The 23073-nt window shown below is 52.5% G+C and overlaps 2 long non-coding RNA genes across 2 annotated transcripts; both read right to left on the bottom strand.

Moving 5' to 3' along the window:
• Positions 1-7691: 7691 nt before the first annotated feature.
• LOC134483883 (uncharacterized) lies at positions 7692-17136 on the bottom strand. The gene is made up of 3 exons (XR_010061042.1): positions 16452-17136; positions 9712-9985; positions 7692-8493 (listed from the first exon to the last, which is right to left on the bottom strand). It is a non-coding gene; the product is annotated as an uncharacterized LOC134483883 (long non-coding RNA).
• An 884-nt stretch (positions 17137-18020) lies between these two features.
• LOC120098851 (uncharacterized) lies at positions 18021-22801 on the bottom strand. The gene is made up of 2 exons (XR_005497501.2): positions 22198-22801; positions 18021-18495 (listed from the first exon to the last, which is right to left on the bottom strand). It is a non-coding gene; the product is annotated as an uncharacterized LOC120098851 (long non-coding RNA).
• Positions 22802-23073: the final 272 nt, after the last annotated feature.

Below are 23073 nucleotides of genomic sequence, written 5' to 3'. Positions count from 1 at the left end.
GCCTGGAAACAGTTATCTCCCACAGGTGGCTATCTGAGGAATGCTCTCAGAAGTCCCCAAAATAACTCAAAAAAGCAGGAGTTACTCAAAGGGACTCTGGAGCCAGTCGAGCAGACACTGAAAGACACTCCTTATCTTGGCCACCATGGAGGGGTGCGGGACTCTAAGAACCAATCCCAACCAAGGAAATGAGAGGGATTCCCCTTGTGTTACAAATGTCCCTGTGCTGTGACCAGGAGACCTGTTTGTCCTCAAGTAGCACTTTCCTCTTTTCCTGGGTCCGGCTCTGTGACCTAATCCTGGGACACAGACTCAGGCACCATAGGGCCCACCAGCTTGATGCTGGAGCCTGGTACTCTGGCCCCTCCTGGCACACTCGGCTTGGGATCTTTGTGCTTTCTTCTCTGTGTATTGATAAGTAACCGCTGGTCAGTCTTTGAGTGTCTCAGCCATAGCTCCAGACAACATTCTGAACTCCTTGGGTTTAGACCCCTCACCCCTTACGTAATCACTGCACAGCGGACTCAGGTCCACTGCTTGACTGTTTGCTTCAGTTTCACCCCGCTCCCTTGTTTAAATATTTCCTCATGTTCCCTATCGGCCTAAGTCTCCTTTTCCTGTCATCCATTTAGTGATTTCTCAGAGACTGACCTTGACCTTTGTGGTCATCTTGGTATCTCTTTAAATAAGCATAAAAAATTTAACACACTCAGACCTGTCAGAGGTGTGTATGTGTATGTGTTTATGTGTGTGTATGTGCATGTGTATGTGTGTGCGAGTATGTGTGCTTATGTATGTACATGTGAATGTGTGTATGTGTGTGTGTGTGTTATTTGAGTGTGTATGTGTGTGAGTGTGTGCTTATATATATGTTATGTGAATGTGTGTGTATGTGAGTGTGTGTTATTTGAGTGTGTATGTGTGTGAGTGTGTGCTTATATATGTGTTATGTGAATGTGTGTGTATGTGAGTGTGTGTTATTTGAGTGTGTATGTGTGTGAGTGTGTGCTTATATATGTGTTATGTGAGTATGTGTGAGTGTGTGTATATGTGAACGTATGTGTATGTAGGAGTGTGTGTGCTTGTGTGTATGTGTATGTGCATGTGTGTATAGTGCATCATGTGTGTTTGTGTGTGTGCTTGTGTTATGTGAGTGAGGGTGTATGTGTGTATATGTGTGTGTGTGCATGTGTGTGAGAGTGTTTATATGTGTCTGTGTGTGTCTGTGACTGTGTGTGTATGTGACTCTGTGTGTGTCTGTGTGTGTCTAATTGCTATAGTCTAAATATTAAATACTCTACCCTAAGGCTTGTGGTCTTGCTGATGGGTCTTAGGAAAGCAATCGGATCATGAGTCCAAGGGGGCCTAGCCATTGCTCATGTTAATGGCAGACCTTGGTGTTATCCACTGGTGCTGGGTTTGCACACATTCGGAATACAAGGAGTTGTGGGGTCATGGGTGCGTCTGCTGAAATGTCACCGGAAGGCCTGGGAAGGCCTGGGAAGGCCTGCATGTGTCACAGAGTCCCTGGGAGGGTTGGAATCTCCCAGAGAGTTGTGCTTGGAGCCATAAGGGTGCTGCAGTGACCTCTCCAGGGAATTATGGATGCTAAGGAACATGGTGTATCTGCTAAGGAAAGTCATGGGCAATAAGCAGAGATAGCCCCAGAGAGAGAACACATTAGGTAAGATAGACCAAATGTATCCTTCACTGTAGGATGAGAATGAACCTTTGAAGAGCAGGGGTGCAGCGCCATGCCTTGCATAGGAAATGCCCTCAAGAAATTGTTCGTGTGGTAAAGGCTGGTTGGCAGTGATTTGCTTCTAGAAGGTGAATGAACCATGAGAGCTTCACCTGACCAGTGGGGTGGATCTATTTCTGGACTCATAATTTGGTGGCATCACTGGGTGGGGACCAGGTTGGAGGAAGGACATCATTGTGGGTGTCCCCTAGAAGGTTCTACCTTGTCCTAGGTCCATTTCTCACACTCCTTCCTGTCTGCCCTGAGGTGGGCCTCTCTCTCCCCTACTTGCTCCTTCCGCACTGTGATGTCAAGCCTTCCCACACACAGGCTCAGAAGCATCCAAGCCAGCTGACCTTTGTGCAAATCTCTGAATCCTTAAACCCACACAAACCCTTCCTCCGTAAGATATTTCTTAGACTCTCTGTCAAGTCAGAAAGTGACAGCTGTATCGGCCATCACCAAAAGCTTCACTAGCAGTGTGCTGTCTTACCGGTTCATTATGTTTCAAAGACTTTTTACATCTAGCGTCAAAGTATCCACAGAGACGTGGACATACCAGGACTGCTGTTTCTCTTCCTTCATCCCTAAAGGGACCTCAGATACTCTGGGGGCAATTTCTGTCCAGCCTCAGAGCATCTTCTTGTGTTTCTGGTGGTGAAGTATCTTTGGGTCCTTTCGTGTGACAGTGTCCTCACTTGATTCCATTCCCCGAGGGGATTCCCCTGGCCGTGGACATCTAGAGTAAAAATCTTTAAGATTTTTGTTGTTAAAGATGACCACAATCTTTGGACCTCTGCATTTTGTCTTGTCTTAATGCTTTTATTTAGTCTTTTTTCTGTGCTCATTTACTTCGTCTCTGGCTCCCCTTTAAGGCAGACCTGTAAGAGCATAGTTAGGATAATAGAAGGATTAGGAAGAAAGGAAAAGGGTTGTGGCATGTCCTATACACAGTTCTGTTGAACCTCGCTTTAGGTAGGGGCTTTTACCAGGTGGTGAACCATGATTAACAATGTAACCATTGTTACATTGTAGCTCTGAGTCCGCTCTTGGTCTTTTACATCCAGTGAGTTTGGGCAGGGATGTAATGACCCAGGCTGAGGCATTTCACAGTCATCTAATCTCTGCCTACCCCCTGTCTCTCCCTAACCCCGACAACCACTTTGTTGTAGTTTCTTTTCCTATTCATGTGATTAAAAAATGCTCTGGGGGGAAAAAAACTTGAAGGAGAAAGTGTTGCTGTAAAATTATAATCAGGCTGTTAAACTTTGAAAATACATATTTTATTAGATAGTTATCAGATAGTATACAAGCTAGCCAAGATATAACAGATTTTAAGCCTTTCTTCAGCTGGAATGGATAACTAAATCTTCTGTTTAACTGATAAAGTGTTGGACTGGGTGTTAGGTATATTTTATGCTTATAATTACAAAAGGATAATAGTTGTGCTCAGCTTATATTTGAGAGAAAGTTTTTTTAATTAGACAAAAGGGTGAAATGTAGGATGTCATACAGGTGAGGGCGGGTACAAGATAGAACGAGGTCTGTCATTAGATGAGAAGGAAGGGTGGGCGGGAGAAAAGTTTGAGGGAAGAGGAGGAGACTGGAATGGGAAGGCAGGAGAAGCCGCTGAGAGAACATGGAGGCTGATGTTAAGATTCCACTCTATACCTTTACAGTTTGTTATGAATGTTCTTAAGGGATGGATGTGTACAGGGCTTTGTGTGTCTAGGTGGGCAATTATATCTTATCAATTGGATCAGAGGTTATTGTGTTGTGTGTTCTTTCATGTGGTGACTTAAGTTTAAGAGAGCGTGTGGCGGCTGGACACACTGGGCTGCCACAGAATTGGGATGTGTATGTCTGGCATGGTGGCAACCTGCCTTGGGAACTAGATGGGTAGAGAGAGTGCTACCAGGCTCAGAGAGAAGCCATCGGCAGTGTGATATGGGATGGAGCAGAGCAGGTGAGAGGCTTTGCTGACTGAGACTAAGATATCTATCAGATATCTTGGGGCACTACGGTTCCAGATCTAGTGCAGGCTAAACACAGCATTTTCTTTCAATCTTTCGTTCTTTCTTTCTTCCTTCCTTTCTTTCTTTCTTTCTTTCTTTCTTTCTTTCTTTCTTTCTTTCCTTCTTTCCTTCTCCCTTCCTTCCTTCCTTCCTTCCTTCCTTCCTTCCTTTCTTTCTTTCTTTCTTTTAATAATTTTACAGCAACAAGAAAGGACTTGTTTTGGTCCATAGTTCGAGGGGACTTCAATCATGTCAGGAAGATTGGGGCAGCAGGAACTTGAAGTGGTCATGTGACATCCACCATGAGGAAACACAGAGAGATGAACCCTGGGACTACCCAGATTCCTTTCCCTATCCAGCTCACCTCAGATAACAGTCAAGATGGCCGCCAATGAGCATGCCCAGAGCCTGTCTCCCTGATGGCTCTAGATTCTGTCAAGATGACAGCAATCGCCACCACAGGCTGACTTCTCACTCTCAAACAGTTTCCAGGACGTCACGTAGTGAGGATCATATGGTTGGTGCCATTTGTGCCTGGCATGTTTTACCTACTGACATGAGTCAAATCTCAATCTCCCTCCCTCTCCCTCTCTCTCTCTCTCTCTCTCTCTCTCTCTCTCTCTCTCTCTTTCTCTCTCTCTTCTTGTGATGCAAAGAATCTAGGACTTTGGGCACATAATTTGCTGCATGTCTTTTTGTGACTCCATGGCTTTTGATAGTAAAAGGGACCCAGAGTAATAAAGGAAGGACCACTTCTAGAAAACACACACGGGCACACCATGTGTAAAGTTCAGAGAACATGTAGCATCTTATAACAGGCTCATGCTGACATCTCCCAATTACTCCAAGATGGCCACCTGCCACGGCTGCTAAGGGGTATCTACCTGTCCCCTGACCCGGAGAACAGAGAGAGCAATGTCACAGTCCGCCTCAGGGGGTCCATAGTGCCTTCCCCCAGCCCCCAAATTCTTCCTGAGTTCTTTAAGAGCAACCTCTGACCCCGTGCCATCAGGAAAACGCTCTACAGAATAAGGGCTCATTTAGAGTTCACATCCACAGCGCCCTTAGAACGACTTCTCTGATATGATCAGCCAGTGACTGTTGAAGTCCCCAGTTCGTCTGCTGCCTTCTTCAGGTTGCTCTGTTTGCGTACAAAGTCCACGGATATGACTCGGCAAGCCCCACTCACCCTTCCCTCAGGCCTCCCAACCCTGCCTCGCATTTCTTCTTCCTTTGCCCATCAGGCACCGTGGAAGAAACCTGGTCATTGTCCTTTAGAGTCTCCGGCACTGAGGACGCTGCCTGCACTCCTGTCCTGTTGTCCTGTGGTGTTCCTCTGTCGCCAAGTTGGATTAATCCAGAAGTTTAATTATATTCCAATGTGGCCATGATATTAATGATGTGAACATTGATGGTGATGATGATGGTGGTGGTGGTGGTGTAATGACGGTGATATAGTGATGATGATGTAATGATGGTGATGTAATGATGGTGATATAGTGATGATGATATAATGATGGTGATGAGATGATGATGTAGTGATGGTGATGCAATGATGATGTAATGATGGTGATGCTGCTGCTGCTGCTGCTGGTGATTATAGTAATAACAATGGTGAGTGGTGGTGATGTCATGGTGGTAGCGATGATGACGAGATGCCCTCACAGGTGGTGTGTCTTCCCATTAGGAGCAAATCATCTCTGGTGGATTTAAATGGATGGCTCTGAGAGGGTCCAGGGTCACCGCTGTGGAAGTTGTCACTCTTCTCCTGCAGGCCAGTATAGTAGCCCTCGGGGACAATCACCTGGTTCCTATTTTACTAGTTGCTTATTTGCTTTGTTGACTTGGTCGATTTAGTTTTCTGAGGCAGGGTTTCTTTGTGTAGCCCAGGCTGTCCTGGAACTCACTCTGTAGACCAGGCTGGCCTTGAACTCACAAAGATCCCCCTATCTCTGCCTCCCAAGGGCTTGGATCGAAGGTGTACACCACCACTCTTGGCTGATTGTTTACTTGTTTTAAAGATGTATGTGTGTGCATGTGTCTCTCTGCGTATATGTCTGTGTGCACGTATGTACGAGAGAGAGAGACAGAGAGACAGAGAGAGAGAGAGAGAGAGAGAGAGAGAGACTGCCAGAAGAAGGCATCCCTTGGCGCTGGAGTTGTAGGTGTTTGTGAGCAAAGTGGATGCTGAAATTTGAACTCTTGTCTTCCTGGCTGAGCAGCAAATGCTCTAACCACTGAGCCATCTCTCGTTATATATATCTTCTTTCTTCCCTTCTTTTTTGTTTTTTACATGCTGTCTGCAGCCCCACCTCCTTCCAGTCCTTCCTTCAACCTCCCCTCTGCTTCCCCCACAATCTTCTCCTCCTCCCTCTCTCTGTAGAAAAGGGTAGGCCTCCCATGGATCTCAACCAACTCTGGCATATTGAGTGCCAAGTCTTACTGAAACTTAGGTTTTGTCTGTTTGTTTGTTTGTTTGTTTGTTTGTAATGGCCGATGTAAGAGTTCAGCTCTGCCTACTCCAAGAGGTGCCCCTGTGCTGGAGTGCAGGGCCCCAGAATGAGAGCAACAGAGGAAGTCACAGAGGCTAGACTTACGGGGCTGGGTGGGGTAGCTTCTAGGGTTACAGGCAGCCTCCTCTGTCCCCTGTCACTAGGAAATTTTCAAATGGCTAGTTAGGAGGACTTCAAAGCATGGCCTGAGGGCAGGCCTCCGTGGGTTCTCAGCTGACCGTACACCAGCAACAGGGCCTTGGGAGGGCTTTCATGCTGCTGGTCAGGCCTGTCTACAAGGGACAACAAGCAGGTTCATTTCACTGAGTCCAAGAGGACCGGTAAACCTTACTGGGGAGGGGCGTGACTGTGGCATCCTTCCCACCAGTGGTCCAGGACGAAGTGTGGCCAGTGTCCTGAGATGCTCCTGAGTTCCCTCCTCTTGATACCTAGAGAGGCACCAGCTCCCCACTAACTTGGCACACGGGGGTGGGGGTCGGGGGCTGGCTGCTTGATTGCTTCCCATAAAGCCCATTTTCTTCAAGGCTGCCTGAGAGAAGCCGGTGAAATGCATTATGGGAGAAATGGATTTAGGGATGTGTGCGTGTGTTTCTGTCTGTCTGTCTAGAAAAATGAGTTACTAAGAGAGGCGAGGCTTGAGCGTGAAATGGAGGACATTACCGCCATTATCAAGGGGAACAGATCATCAGTGATCACTCACGCTGTGGGCACCTCAGGCTGAGACTCCTGACATGCTCGCCGGACACGGTGTCACCACCACCACCAGTCAGGACACAGCTTCACCACCTAGGGCTGGCCGCTGGGCAGGAGCTCTGGTGGGCAGATGGAGTGGATGCCACACCTCAACCATAGATCTCCTGGTCTTAGCCAGCTGGCAATCCCCTGTGGTGGCATCCGCTAAGAATGCCAGGACCACAGCATGATGGGAAGGAGGGCTGGCTAGGGAGCCTTAGTCATCAGCGCTCCAGTGAATCATGTCCTGGCACCTCCAGGCTAAGTGGTGATCTGTCACGGCAGCTGGAGACAGGCCCCAGCTGGCCGGCTGCCCCAGGCACAGCCTGGAGTCAGGGAGGCGAGGAGGCCCCAGGGGTGCCTCCAGATGAGGCCAAGAGATGATCAGGTTTCAGGGTCGTCCTGAGAGCCCAGATCACGGCCGTTCACCCAGACTCTGGTGAAAGGAAGCTTCCCACATCTGCAGGGCATGCAGGACAGGACTCTGAAAGCTGCCCACACCCCACAGAGTTGTTTAAAGAAAAGGAAAAGTCAGGGTCCTTGGTCTGATGAGTCTTCTCTTTCTCCCTCCTCCCTCCTCTCCTTCTCCCTCTACCCCCTCCCTCTTCCCTCTCCTCCTCCCTTCCCTTCTCCCTCTCCTCCCTCTCCTCCTATTTTCTTTTTGTTTTATTGGAGATTGAAAGACTATTTTCTTAGAGCAGTTTTAGTTTTACAAAAATAAAAAATGGACAAGTATACAGAAAGACTCACATGGCCCCTCCAGTCCCCTCCCCATGGGGACCCCCTGTGACTGTTGTACTGGGAAGGGACACTGGCACACTAATGAGTTGGGTATTCTAGGCATTTAGGGAAAGGTAGAACTGCAAGTGTCCCAAGTGACAGTGTCTGCAGTGTCCCCGCTCTTCCCAGCTCTAAGCACTCTTCCTTCCTCCACTCCTGTCTCCCCACCGCCCACCCCTGCCCTGCGTCCCAGACAACCACTGACAGTTTACTGTCGGCCCCTCTGCCTTTTCCAGATGGCCTGTGGTTACGATCTCACAGCGTACAGCCTGCCTGGTTCTTTTCAAATGACAGTGTGTGGAATCCTAAAGACATTCAGGGCGTGTCAGTGTCTCCGCTTCTCTGCAGTTTTATTCTCTAGTGCACAAGTGAGTACAGCCAGTCTTGTTTCCTCTTTGGTGTCCTTGACTCTGAGAGCCCAAGGCTGGGCCACTGTGACTCCTGTGACTGCGGGGAGTCAAAGGAGGTGTCTCAGCAGGCTGTTTAGATAGCAAGGAAAGGGAGCAAGGCCTCAGCATCTCCAGGGTCTCAGCTTCTCCAGGGTCTTAGCTACTCCAGGGTCTCAGCTCCTCCAGGGTCTCAGCTACTCCAGGGTCTCAGCTCCTCCAGGGTCTCAGCTCCTCCAGGGTCTTAGCTACTCCAGGGTCTCAGCTCCTCCAGGGTCTCAGCTACTCCAGGGTCTCAGCTCCTCCAGGGTCTCAGCTCCTCCAAGCTGTGTTGTGTGAGTGAGCTCATGAGTGTGTACAATGCACATGTGTGGTGGGAGTGTTTCAAAGATGAGTAAGGATGTGTCTTAGGTGTGCATGTGCTCTCTATCTGTCTGTCTATCTGTCTGTCTGTCTATCTTTCTATCTCGTGGGCAGACACACACACACACACACACACACACACACACTCCATTCGTTTGTGGTGGGATGGAGATTTCCCAGGTGCTGGGAGGGCAAGCTCCACCACCTTGGTGCCCTGTGGTTGAAAAGTGAACTCCCATTTTCCAGAAGAGTTCCATGGAGTGCAGGTGCCAGTGGTAGTAGGGGACATAGTTCTCAGTTTTCGGCCTTCACTAAACCTTCAGCAGATGGAGTGAGTCCTCCTTGCCCTCCTCCTCACCCTCCTCGCCCTCCTTGCCCTCTTCACCCTCCTCACCTCTTCCTCACCCTCCTCACACTCCTCCTCACCTTCCTCACCCTCCTCCTCACCCTCCTCCTCACGCTCCTCCTCACACTCCTCACCCTCCTCCTCACACTCCTCCTCACACTCCTCACCCTCCTCCTCACACTCCTCACCCTCCTCCTCACACTCCTACCCTCCTCCTCATACTCCTCCTCACACTCCTCACCCTCCTCCTCACCCTCCTCCTCACACTCCTCCTCACACTCCTCACCCTCCTCCTCACCCTCCTCCTCACACTCCTCACCCTCCTCCTCACACTCCTCACCCTCCTCCTCACACTCCTACCCTCCTCCTCATACTCCTCCTCACACTCCTCACCCTCCTCTTCACACTCCTCCTCACACTCCTCCTCACACTCCTCACCCTCCTCCTCACCCTCCTCCTCACACTCCTCACCTTCCTCCTCACACTCCTCCTCACACTCCTCACACTCCTCCTCACACTCCTCCTCACACTCCTCCTCACACTCCTCCTCACACTCCTCCTCACACTCCTCCTCACACTCCTCACCCTCCTCCTCACCCTCCTCCTCACTCTCCTCCTCACCTTCCTCACACACCTCACTCTCCTCCTCACCCTCCTTGCCAGGGTGTGGTTATCTGGCTTGGCTGTTGTTTCTCGCACACTGGGGTACAGAGGCCATATTCATGTTGGGTGAGGGTACTGATCCCCACAGTAGAATCACTAAATGTCTGACAAGATTTCTGTGGCGTTCAAGGCTGACCCACGGCCTTCTGGTGGCAAAGCATCCACCTGATACCTGAAGGTAGAGTGCTGATGCTGACGTGGACTTGGGGAAGGGCTGGGGTCTGCTCCTGTCTCCAGCCCCTGTCTTGGCCATCACTTGCTCAGCATCCCCACGGTGGTCCTGGGGATCTTGGGGCTTCCTCTCAATCTGTTGGTGTACACCGGGACCCCAAAGGTCTGAGAGTTTGACGGCCATTTCACAGGCAGACCAGTGGACTTCCCCGCCACACAGACATGCCTTGAGGAAAACCCTGGAGGCCAGGGAGGGGGAGGCATCCGCTCAGCCCCTAGGAACACAAACATCAATAATTCAGTGTTTCAAAACTTCAGAAATCTTCAGCTTCCCTCACCCCCACCCCCTTCTTTTGATCCAGGGTCTTAATGAAAGCCCAGGCATTCCGAGGATAGTTTAATATTTAAACAGTTGTCTTCACTCTGAAGGTCAGCCCAGCGTGTGGGGTGTGAGACAGAGCCAGGGTTGGAGGAAGGAGACAGGTGGGGGAGGGGTTGAGGCTGGAGGAGGGCACAGTGATGGGGCGTAGGGGGAGCAGTGTAGACGGTCTCCACTCCTCCATGACTGGCCCAAGGCCAGAGCCTTTTCTACCTCAGGTTCTCAGATGTGTCAGGTAAGGGTTTTCATGAACACTGGGTCCCCAGGCTCCCACCTGCATTTAGGCCTTAAGCACAAGGTATCCTTTGCAGTCTGGCTAAACATGGGACCTCCCTGCTGCGTGTAGATACCTGAGGCGGGGCTAGGGTGGTCCCCAGAAGGAGCTTGGAGGCAGGGCTCCCCCCAGTTCAGAGAGTGCTGCCTGCCTGCCCTCTTGCTCAAGGCTGGGGCTTTATAGTCTGTCCCTCAAAACAGAGCCCTCTGAGAGAGATGTGACAGCCACACCAGGGCTACCTTCGAGGACAGGACTGTCCCGAGTCAGAGGGGACAGGAAAGGAGCAGCTCCTGTGTTTGTAACCCTTGAGTTAAACTGCTCACTGCCTTTTCCAGTCAGGCAGTTCCTTCGTCTGAGAGAAGACCTTGCCAGGAACAATGCTCTGATTTTTAAGTGGAAGGGGCTTTATTTACTTGACCCAAGGGTGGTTTAAAAAGGCAAACACGGCCACAGCCTGAAGCAGGGCAGACTCCTAGGAGGGAGCAACTCCAGAGTACACCCCAAGCCAGGGAGAAGGGAGGCTGTCCACCTACTGGGTCTCTGGGGACAGGGACGGTGGAATGTGGCGGGCGATGCAGTACAGCTCATACTGAGGCTGTGTGATCAGGCCATGTTTGACCATTTATGGTGCCCACAACCCAGGGTCCCCAAAGAGAAAGCATCCAGACCCCCAAAACACATGCAAAAGATAAGCTTGGAGCCTTGACCGTGAGGTTATCAGTGTTCCCAGGCCTGGGCTAGTGGTGCTGTCTCAGTAGCTAATGCATAGAAAGAGTCCAGCAGCTCGCTCCCGGCGGGGTTTGCGGTGAGCCGGTGCTGTTCACCGTGTCTCCTGCACGTCTCTGTGAACTTGGGTACAGCTGGGCACTGGTATGCTCACTAGGTCAGAGGGTCCAAGGGTGGACACTTCACCCCTGACCCCAGCAGCTTCTCATGAACCCTGCTGCTCAAGCGTCAATCACTCAGCAGTGCCCTGCCCTCCAGCCCTCTTGGAGACCCTCAGCTCTCATTGGCACCTTGCAATGGGGGCTTTCTCCCCAGCCCCCGTCCCAAGCAGAAATATCCACAGGGGTCTCAGAGTGCCCTTCGGGGTCCTCTACTCCCTCCCCAGCCCAGCTCCTCATCAGCACCCGGACTCTGTCCCACTGCCCACGATGCCTAGCACCATGAGGCCTCCGGCCAGGCCACACAATGCAGACAACCTTGATGAGCATTGCCAGCGTCACCTTGGGAGGTGGAGGTGCCTGCGTGGTTCTGCCTCCAGGAATCTCTTGAAGGAAGCTTTCTGAAGGCTTTGCCAAGCTCACCTCTGAGGCTTCCTTGGGGGGAGCTTTGGGTTTTTGCAAAGGTGACCAAAAAAAAAAAAAAAAAAACAGCTCTTACAATGGGGTCTAGCAAACACCATAAGAGACAGAAGTTAGGGGTCCACTCTGCACTTTGCGTTCACCTGCACGGTGCCCCAACCCTCCTCGAGGGTCATTGAGTCAACACTGTCACAACTCCCGGTACACCCGAGTTCCCCTTGACCCCTCAGGGTCTCCTAGGGTGTCCTTTCCTCTGACCTCTGACACCCACTGGGTGTCCGACTCCTCTCCGTGAGTATGTGTGACTGTGAGTCTAAGGCCGAGGGAGATGCCCACAGCAGACTCCTGATCCCAGACCCCAGCAGTCGGAGAGCATCTGGTTCCAAATGTCTGGCACCAGCCAGTCCCGCTGGAAGCAAGGAGGGATCGTCTCTGACCTCAGAGGAAGGCAGCTGCATTCAGCAAGTTGCCAGCTGCGTGCCCACAGAGCCCGGAGACAGAAGCTGTGCACCAGCACCAAACAGGTGCTCATCTGAGAGAGCCTGAAAGTCCGGCAGCCCCGGGGGACTGTTCTGACAAAGACTTTCCGGTGACTAGCATTCCCAAGGGGCCCTGCAGCTGTGGGGAAGTTCCGGACCTCGGAATCGGTCCATGGAGCCACCTCAGAAGACGCTCGCGGTTAGGTAAAGACAAGATAAACACCTTCTTCCTTCATCACGCATGCCCCCCATCGGGACCTCAAAAGCTCTGCCTCACTCACAGCCGTCGACAGATCACAGCTCGTGGCATGAAGCCCACTGTGACTAGCGCTTCTCACCCAGTATCGAGTCACTCAGATGACGGGGCATCGCCCACGCGGCTCTTTCTCGCTGCCCTGCGATTACCCACAGTACAGCTTCTACTCCGAGACAGAGAGGACACTGTCGCGCATGTGCCGCGACACGGGAGAGAGTGACAGATGCCCACTAAGGGTCTGCCTCCCCTTCTTCCTTAGAATAGCATTGGCACCGTTGGTGAGTTCTTGGGGTCATTTCTAGGTCTCTTGGTTATCCCGACAACAGCAGACCTGTGTCGTAGAGTGAGCGCCAGGGGTGGGACCTGGGCACGGGGGTTGCGCTGTGGACACTCTGCTCCCAGTCTCTGTGAGGCCAGTACGAATGGTGCTAGGGAGGTCTCGGGCCTCTCTGCTGATGAGAGGGAAGACCCGCCTCCAGTCTGAAAGGACGACTGGCAGGATGAGCGTGAATGAAGACAGAGACCCGAGGCTGTATTCCCACCGCCAGCTCTTCACCTCATTCCATCCCAGCTGGTCTTGCTGTAGAACAGTGGCAGTGGCTTGTCCCTGTCCCCGTCCCCGTTCCCCCCCCCGCCCCCCGTGCTGAGCTCCTAGACATACATGGCTCTGCCACCCAGTGACCCTGTTCTAGCTGTAAGGCCTGTCTTGGCCTTGAGGATGGGTGCCGTGCACCTTGGCGTGTGTCACTGAGGTCCCAGGTCCCCACAAAACAGCAGAGCTGGGAGGGGAAGACAGGAGTATTCTGAGGTTGACATCCTTATGGGCTGTATAAGGAGATCGAGCCTTAATAAACAAACCAGCCAACCAACCCGTAAGCTATGTTAAGTAACGTTCTCTAAAAATTCAGCTCAGAGCCCCCGATGTTTAACGCATTGGGAAATAAGGCCTTTTTGGAAGGGTTACTTCCGAGGAGGTCACACCCGAGTGGGGTGGCCCTAACCCAATGATCACGTCCTTAAGAAGAGAAGGACATTAGGGCTGGGATTAGGACTGGTGACAATCTCACATGAAGCAGGAAGCAGCTGACAGGAGGGACCCTCCCTGAGCTTTTAGAGCAAGTATAGTCTCGCTCCTTAGCTCCCAGGACTACAGAGAAAACAGTCCTGCTGCTTGGAGTCTCCAAGATGGTGGCACCTTGCTCCCACGGACACTTAGCCATACAGCGTTTCCTGAACACTGCTTTCCCCCGCGACTCGGACATCTGAAGCCTCTCTACACAAGTGTGAAGCTGACCTCGACAGTTATATTCTCCTGTGCTGGTCACCCACACCCCCTAGGTGCAGGGCCAGGCCCCAGCAGCCCACACATGTCTCCTGAATGGAGCTGTCCCTGGAATGGAGAATGGAGTTACTATGAGAGCCCAACCCCCTGAGGGTGGTAGGGAGGAGAGCAGCCTCCACTGGAGGCCTTATTCTTCCTTGCTGCCGTACTGTAGTAACTCTACTCCTCAGGCTAGCTGTCCAACAGCCATGGAAAGTTCTAGAAAAAAATTCCTTGGCAAACTCCTCATGTGCCAATGGAGGGCAGTCCCTGACTCACAATGTTAAAGTCAAGGAAATGCATGGTGCCGAGTGGTGGCATAAGGATCTGACACACTGGTGGCATGGGGTGGAGCAGGGTGGGGGCTCACACACTGGTGGTATGGGGTGGAGCAGGGTCAGGGCTCACACACTGGTGGCATGGGGTGGAGCAGGGTGGGGGCTCACACACTGGTGGCGTGGGGCAGAGCTGGGTAGGGGCAGCTGATACTATCCTAGACATGGTTCCTCAGCCCCAGCACTTGACAGCCAAATACACCACCAACAGCAGCCAGGTGACATCCACAAAGCAGTCCCACCCACAGGCGCTGGACCCTAAGTCAACCCAAAGTCCCTCAAAGAGAACAGATCACGCTAGGGCTGTGTGCTCACCCAGCCTTGATGTGCAGTGCAGTCCTTCTGTGGAAAGAGCTTTCCATCTGGGTCCTGCAGAGCTCAGGCTTCTGGAGCCATCAGTGACCCAGGAGTGGCCTCTCAGGAGTCTCAAGCCTCCTGCCACCTACTACTCTTTGTCCCCCAAATCTGGAAAGTGACCCCTGAGATCCAAGCACACAGTACAGGGAGAGAGGACAGGGCTCTCCTTTAAGAGGTAGAACACCGGTGGAAATGGTCAAGTCTCCAGTGTTGGCCTCTGGCCAAGGTCAGGCCCAGGAGGTTGGCCATGGATAAGAACAGCTTAGATGATGAGCCATGGAAGGTGCGGGATGATAGGTGTGGGCTGCAAAGCCAGCTCAGAGAGAGGACCGGCTGTGATGGTTAATGTTTCAGAGTCAGTGTGGGCTGGAGGGGAGGGATAGGCAGGATGACAGGTGAGTAGGCTACTGCTGACCAGCCAGGCTCCATTCAAGGGACAGCTGAGCAGAGAATGTGGGACAGATTAGAGAGCTGGACCCGTGGGAGTGCTGCCCACTAGAATGTGGAAGTGGAGCCTTGTGACGATTGGAAGCACGGCCAAGATCCTGCTATTCCTCGGATGGTTCAGCTTAGACCGTGAGCCTATCTCACCAAGTCTGCAGCCAGCTCTGGGCCCTTTGCCCTTTGTGACCTCAAAGGCGGCTTAGATAGCAACTGAGGAATGTGAGCAGCTCAGATTTTATTTAGGAAAGCCCTGCACCACAAATGCAGCCCCTCCACGGGCATGCAGTAGACCTCTAGAGAGCTATGGGGTTTGCACAGCTGCTCAGCAGGGGCTGTGGTCAGAGGAGCACGTTGAGGAGGTTGGGGATGTGGTCAGTGGAGTCCCTTTGGGGCAATTCTTGCCCTAGCCACAGAAGTCCCCATGTCTGCCTGGGCCAGGGATCCCTAAGATTTTGCTCCTGAATATATATGGCCACTGGGTTGCTCTTTGGGCAGAAGTTTCTAGACCCTATTCTATTGGCCTTGATTTTTTTTTATTATATTGTATCGCATTGCATTGTATTTTTGAGATGGAGGTCTTGTTCCATAGCTCAGGCTAGCCCTAAAACTCACAATCCTTCTGCCTCAGTCCCTCATGTACTGAGAATTCAACGTGTGTGTCACAGGTCAGACAAAGCATAGTCTAATCCTGAGGAGAAGATGGTGAAGCCAATACACCAGGGTCGTGGTTGTTTCCAATGAAATAGCTTGTTAGACTCTGAGAGTAGCCAGCCACAAGGGAAGCCACATTGGATAGCCAGGAGGTGGGCAGGAAACAGGGGGAAGTGAGGGAAAGGAGGGAGGGGTCTCGTGTGGTTTTTCTGTGAGGGAACTGGTGAGGTCAGTCAAGCAAGCAGCTGAGGACAGGCTGATGTGGAAGTGAAAACTGTCCAGGGTTGTGACAAGTGCAAGGGATGATATCCTGGGCAACGTGGAGGCTGTGAACTGTGGTTGGGTAGTTTGAAATACACCCTGTGGGGAAACATTTAAATGCCTCCGGGAATTGACTTAACCTGAGTGTTTCTCCAGGGGCAGCAGGGCCCAGGGCAGGGTTTAAAAGAAAGAAGTTATAAAATGTAGTTTCTCTCCAGGACTGGGAGACGACAATGATTGGAGGGGAGACAAGAGTCTGGGTGATTGACATAGCCCATAATGGGCGTGGCCAGCGGTCACGGAGGAGCACGCTTTCCTTTATCCCTTGTGCTGGCATCTGGCCTGGTGGTCATGTGGTCCTTGCGCCTGTGTGGCCCATTCTCACTCTCAAAATGTCCTCAGAGAATCTTGAATGGGGAGAAGTGGGTCTCAGGACTGACCCACTGAGAGCTTGGCGCCCCCCCACCCCCGCTAAAGACCATCCCCCAAGTGTGGTGGAGGGCGATCCCCGGTTCTTCCGGGCATTTCCAGATCAGCATGTTGGATGCTGATGGGGGTCTCTCTAGTCCCCCTGGCCTCCGCCTGAAAGATATCCCTGCTACCAGCCCCCATCCCCCTACTTCTGTTTCTCCAGGGCCTAGAAGCTAGGCCTGGCTGGATTAGGAGTGGGGCTCGATTACCTGAGGTGGTGGGGATGCCAGGCACACACCAGCAGCCGGTACACAGCTTCCCCAGGGGCAGAGCAGAGGATCTCCCTCAAGTTCCTCTCTCTGAAACGCCAGCGTGTTTTGACTTCCACGCAAGTCTAGGGGAACACCCCAAGGCATCTGCCGGATGTGCTGTCAGAGGGTTTCTGGAAGACAGATGGCCAAACGGAAGTTTGGGACGAGGTGCAATGGCGTGGGTGCAGATCTGCACGACGCCCACCACCTCAGCTGAGAAGAATTCCTGGTCCTCCCTGAACCTCCATTTCCTCCCTGCTGTGAAGTAGAAAGGACAGCAGGCGTTCTAGTTAGAGACTGTGGAGATTGAGAGCTGGGGCTGGGCAGGAGGCTCGAGTAAACACCAGCTGCCGTTGGGTGCTGCAGCACCAGAGGCTCAGAGGAGCTGGGCAGCCTGGAGGCAGCCTAGGCGCCACAAGGCAGGAACAGGGTCCATATCAGAAAGGACGCTGGGAACCATCCTGGTCCTAACTTTACTGGGAGGGCTGGGATCCCATCACAGCAAAAGAAACAGCCAGATTGATCCAGCAGGCCTTGCCGACATGGACCCTACCTGGGAAATTTCAGTGGAGGAAGCCAAAGAAGCTAGAAAAATCCCCCCCCGGGTCACACATGTCTTTGTACCCAGAAAGAAGCTTCTAGAAATGTAACACACCCTCCCCTCTTGCCCCACCCCCTATGTGCAGGACATCTTTGCAGAAAGAGAGGACACAGAGAGAGTGGTTTGGAAAGCCAGAGGTGCCCAGCCTCTGGCTGGGGAAGCTGCTTTGGGGGCCAAGCTGACAGACTGTCCCATGGAAAGACTGGACTCTAACCTCAGCTTTTTATTCCTGACAAAACGCGGCTGGTCTGGTTCTTGCACTGTGGTCCTCTGTGGACTGTCTGGCTCAATTTGATATTTTTTTTTCTCCCCCAAAGCCGTTGTGCAAAGAACAGCTTTCCAGAACAGAGTTTGGTATAACCCAGCTCTCTGTAGCCATGGCTCAGGGCCTCTTCTGTGGTTGGGAGCTCCACTTACCCATGTGTGCAGTCACCCTCACTGGCCTTAACAGGGTTTGTTCTTTTAGGAGCACTATTTGATACAGAGAGGAGGAAGGGATATGGAATGTCTGCAAGCTAGCACGAATCACCAGCTGCAGCCAATGTTGAATTTGATGTGAAGTTGGACACACACAGTTGACTCTGTCCTGGCTGCAGACAAGCCCAAGATAACCCTTGTTAGAGCCCTGCTAACACCTCCAGTTCATCAGAGCAGGTGAGCTGCAGGGAGAGCTGTGCCCCTGGCATAGTGGCCAGCCAGCTTCTGACCAGGGTCCCTTTGCCCACTAGGACCCACAGCCAGAAGGCATATCTATCTTCTGGGCCACTGTCGACCTACACCGAAACCTCAGGCTACATCAGACCCAGGAAAGCAGAAGCCCACGCGACACATCCCAAATTGGTCCCTGGGGAGCAAAGCCGAGGCTTAGGAGGAATGGAATAGTTCTCCATAAGCATCATTCTGGGAGCTCAGAAGGACACTCAGCATTCAGTGGACATTCGAATTCTTGCCCTTAGCCAAATACATCCCGGTCACGGAGCCCCAAGAGGGGGAAATTTCTGTCGGCGGTCACATGTAAGTCCACACAAGTCCATCTGTTCGAGACCACACAGGACCACAGCAGGCAATCTCATCTGGAGATGGAGTCTTCACAGAGGTGCTTGCGGGGAGACAAAGCCCTTAGGGTGGGCCTGAGCCAGCAGGACTGTGTCCTCAGGACACACAGAGGGAGGACCCATTGAGGACACATCTGCGGGCGAAGAGGAGCTGCCTCAGAGGACCCAGCCCTGAGACAGCTTGACCTCAGATGTCCAGCCTCAGGATCCGTGGGTCGGTGAACCTGGTTGGAGCCCTCAGTTCATGAAGTTTTTGTTCTGTCGCCTCGGGACGTTCGCACAAGCGTCTTGCGCTGTTAATCTCAGAAGCGTTCTTTCCCTTGGAATGAGATCTCTCGCTCCTGTGCTGAAAGATGTTGTTGTAAAAATATATAAAATAGAAAGGAGTAATTGTCTTTTACCCCGCTAGGTCCTCACCACAGTGCCCCAAGATATCTGCTAGGTATCTTGGCGGAAACACAGCCCAGCCACACACTTTCCTACACTCAAACCCTTGCATAAAGGAATACACATCACAATAATCTTAGATCCAATTGGTAAGATATAATTGCCCATTAATAACAACCTGTAAATACACAGAGCAGAATCTTAACATCACCTGCCATCTTGTCCTGCCACGGCTTCTCCCCCTCTCCCTCCTGTCTCTTCCTCTTCCTTCAAACTTCTTTCCCGCCCATCCTCCCTTCTCCTCCAATGACAGGCCTCCTTCTATCCTGTACCTGCCCCTCACCTGTACTTTACAAATTCAATGGAGAGGTGGTTCTGGTGAAGTCACCTGAGTTCTGAGTCCTTGTCTAGACAGCTGTCCTTGGGGCAGTGGAATTAGCATCAAAATACAGTAACTTCAGGGCAAACCACAACGGAAAGACTCAGAGTGCTGGGCTGGAGTGGGCTCTACATCTTCGTTGTAAAGGCCTCTGAAGTCCCACAGGTGAGTTCCTTCGTAGGTGGGTGTGCTGGTATTCCCGGCCTGCCCACCACACCTGGCTTTGTGGTCATTTCTTCTGCAGCCCCAGGAAACTCAGTAACTGTCTCAGTAAGGTGGTGGCAAGGGCCCAGACCCTGCCTCCTGCCCATGCTGTTACACCTGTCCCCTTGCTTCCTGTGGAATTCACGGTGATTTCTGCCTAATGTGTCCTGTCCACAGGGTGCCCTGCAAGTTCCTGGCTGTCAGTGATGCTCAACTGACATGGTCACGCGTGATTTTAGCACAGCATGGCTAAAATCGATGGCTTTGTATGTGAGACAGCCGTCCACCTGGTGTCCAAGCCATCTGGTTGTCCCCTCGGGATGCAGAGTCAGGACTAACCCCCATCTCAAGCCTGGAATGCCACCGGACGCCAGCTGAAGTGAGTTGCAGTCTCCATCAAAGAATGTCTGTCAGACTGGAAGGACTCTTCTTGGAAACCACGACTGACTTCTCAGCCATTTGCATTCTGTTTCAATTTAGGCTTGAACAAGTCAGACTTCCTCAGGAGGGCTCCCCCAGGAAACCCCAGTGGTCGCACTGGAGGAGATACAGCTGCAGATGGGATTTTCCCAGCATGCTCTGTCTGGCTGGGTCAAACTACAGATAGATGGTGCTAGGACGGGAGGTAAGGGGATACCCAACACTGAGCTCCCTCGAAAGGCCTCTCCCGGGGGCAGAGAATTACTTTCAGCAACCAGGGTTGGCTTCATTACCAATCTGAATTCTAGTATAGTCCATAGCTCTTGAGCATGGATTAAAAACAGCCATTAATTCTGGCTGACATTATTTCCAGCTTCCAATGGGATCAATGGACTCAGCCCTGGGAAAGCAACGGACAGGCGTGTTTGAGAGCGATAGTGCTAAGTCCTTGATAAGGGCCTTGAGCGGACAAAGTTGTTGACTGGATCTCTGTTTCTGCCTCCCTTGCGCTCACCACCCATCTGGTCTCTGGGTCATCCCTTCCAGCTAAACGTTTGCTGTCTGGACGAGCCAACCGGGCAGAGGGGAGGCCATCGTTCATCCCAGCATGGCCCTGCCATCGCCCTGCCTTTGGGGTCAAAACGGGCCAGAAATCAGGAGAGCCGTGCGACCCTGTCACCCTCACCTTGCTGTGAGCTTTGCCTGTGTTATCCACACAGAACTTGGTTTAGTGTGGGGTCCCCAAAGGGCAGGCTGAGCCTGGCCATGGGGTAAAGGAAGTTGTTTTTGGAGTCCATCCCAGGAATCCAATCGATCCCCCATGGGCATGTGCAGATAGAAGGACGGAGGGAGAAGCTTCGAGAAGGGCTGACCGCCATGGTCCGCAGCGTCTGTGCTCTGGGGCCCCAGGGAGGAGTTGGTATGATACAGTTGCTCTGTATTATGGGCCTACAGACAAACAGGAGTGGCCTTTGCTCTTGGGGTCTCAGACTGGCTAGGTGCAGATTGCCACCAAGCAGGAACATACGACCGCAGACCAAATAAAGCCATTTTCTTTCACCTCCCTAGGAACACCTGGGCCCCTTTGCAGGGCTCTGGGTCTGTCCGAGCTGAATAAAGTGCCCAGGGCTGAAGGGAAGGGAGGGGTAGAAGGTGAGCCACAAAGGAGGGGGGGCTGGAAACAGAAGTAAAGCTTCTCTGATCAGGGTGGGGGTGTCACCATCCCTTGGCCAAAACAGTACCTAGAGTGTCCTGCTTTGGCATGAGGACTGATGCCTAAAAGGGACTTTTGTCCTAGTTGCCTGGAGTTCTCCCTCCGCTAGTGTCCAGGGGGGCGGGGAACTCCACTGCTGCCACTTTCCTGGATCCCATTTTACTGTGGAGTTTAGTACACAGGGCTGACCCTCGCCCTCCCCGCCGCTTTGTCTCATCCAACACGATGATCTCACCCTTTCCTGTTCGTTCCCAATTAGGCTGACTCACCCTGACCTCTCCACGGGTCACCCCAGCAGTTGGGTGCTCTGTCCAGGCTCCAGGGTAAATAAACGTTCCTACCCACAGGCAAACGAGTTTGGTACGTTATACGCCTAAGCGCCTATACGTGGGGTTGGGCGTTTGCAAGTCCAGACACACACACTCAGCAAACACACATTCAGAGCCGCCGACCCAGGAGCACAAAGCACACATATACAGTCCCGCGTGCGTACGAACATGCTCACGAGCGGGCACACGCACATTCACGCGTGCACATGGACATACAGACACACTAGCACGCACCGAGGCTCATCTCTGTGCTATCCATTAGACGGTGGCCTCGTAAGCTGACTGGGCTGCCCTCTGGGTACGGAAGCCAGCAGCAAACCGTGCTGTGGTGAGGACTGACATCCTTGGAGAACCCCAGGAAGCACCCGGTGGGGCCTGGCCTTACACGGGATGGGACGGGGGCTTCCTCAAACCGAGGATCCAAGGTTTCCCCATAAAAGGAGTCACAGTCACGAAGAGTTGGTGACACCTGCACTAGTCCAGCATTCACTTCCTCAAGGAACAGAACATTGGGGGCAGGCTACTGGGAACAGGGAATCCCTCTTGCACTGGTGAAAGCACTTGTTGGGGAAGTCATAGCGACTGAGTGTACCTCCCTCACCGTAACAACGGACTTGTCTCCCCAACGTCCCAGCTCCCAGCCCTCACACTAGCCCATGACATCCAGCTGAGTCTGCGCTTCTCTCTCTCTCTCTCTCTCTCTCTCTCTCTCTCTCTCTCTCTCTCTCTCTGTCTCTTCAAAGTGTTTGTGGTTTGGCGGCTTTGGTGCTGCTGCTTGTTTCATTCATGGACCCTCCCCTACAGGGCATAGGGAGGCCATAGGAAGGCCAGAATCTATTCTATTCCAGCCCTATCTGGGCAGAGAGCAGCAAGGGGCATCAGCTCGGGGAGCTGAGAGACTGCAAATGAGGTGGGGGTGGGGGGCGAACACCGAGGCAGGCACTGAGGCTGCCCACTGCCAGTGTGCTCCCCGAACATGTTCAGAGTGTCTGTGCTTTTGCCTCGCCCACCCGGCAGTGTGTGACTCTGCATGGGACCCACAGGAGAAGCCACACTGTCCCGGTGTCCCTCAGAGGTGACACTGGAACCCACCCCCTGAGAGGGCAGGTTGCTCACCTTAGTGAAGGGAGCTCCTTGAAGCCTTCTTCCACCTGCTCCTGGCTCCCTATGGGCACATAGTGAAGCTGTGCCCACCGGGCATACTATAAGAGGCCCCTGTCACTGTAACATTTGAGAGAGGCCCAGGTGAGGTTTCTTTCCCTTCCTCTCCCTCCCTCTCTCTTCATTCCTTCCTTATATTCTTTCTTCAGCACAGGAGACTCAGGCACTCCTTCTGGCCGCACTGGTGCCCCTCCCCCACCTCTAACTTCTTCCTCCCTCTGTTATTCACATCCTGTATTAAGCCACCTTCCAGGGCCTTCTGTCAGTCATTCTGACATCGTTCCTTCCTGGGTAGTGACTGTGGGTGAATAGGTCAGCCCCTGCAGCCAGAGCCAGCTGGATCCTAAGTGATCTCTCCCTGAAGTTTGGGGGACACCGTCCCAGCACGTATAGGTCTACTTTCCCTGGGGATACTTCCCTGTCGCTCCCTCAGTCACTTGAAGCTATTCAGTGAGGAGCAAGCCCTTCAAGGGCCTTCAGTGACACTGCCATCAGCCTCTTCCTTCTCCTCCTCCTCCTTCTCCTCCTCCTCCTTCCCCCCCCTCCTCCTCTCCCTCCTCCTCCTCCTCCTCCTCTTCCTCCTCCTCTCAGGAAAAGGGAAAAGCCAGGTGCCAACAGAGACACTTCAGAATCCACCCTGACCAGACCCATGCCTGGAGGGTTCACCGTGCCCCTCAGACTCTTCATCCTTTTCCTAGTTCCACCTGGTTCCTCCCACGCAGGGCAGTGCCAGCCTCCAACAGAGACCGCCTATTTGCCTGTAATTCACAGCTCGATCAAAAGGCTAGCCAGATCAAAGTTGCATTCCTTATCGCTTTTTAAGATTGAGTG

This window comes from Rattus norvegicus, chromosome 20 (assembly GCF_036323735.1).
Source record: "Rattus norvegicus strain BN/NHsdMcwi chromosome 20, GRCr8, whole genome shotgun sequence".
NCBI classification, from domain to species: Eukaryota; Metazoa; Chordata; class Mammalia; order Rodentia; family Muridae; genus Rattus; species Rattus norvegicus.
This window is presented reverse-complemented; position numbering and strand designations above follow the sequence as displayed.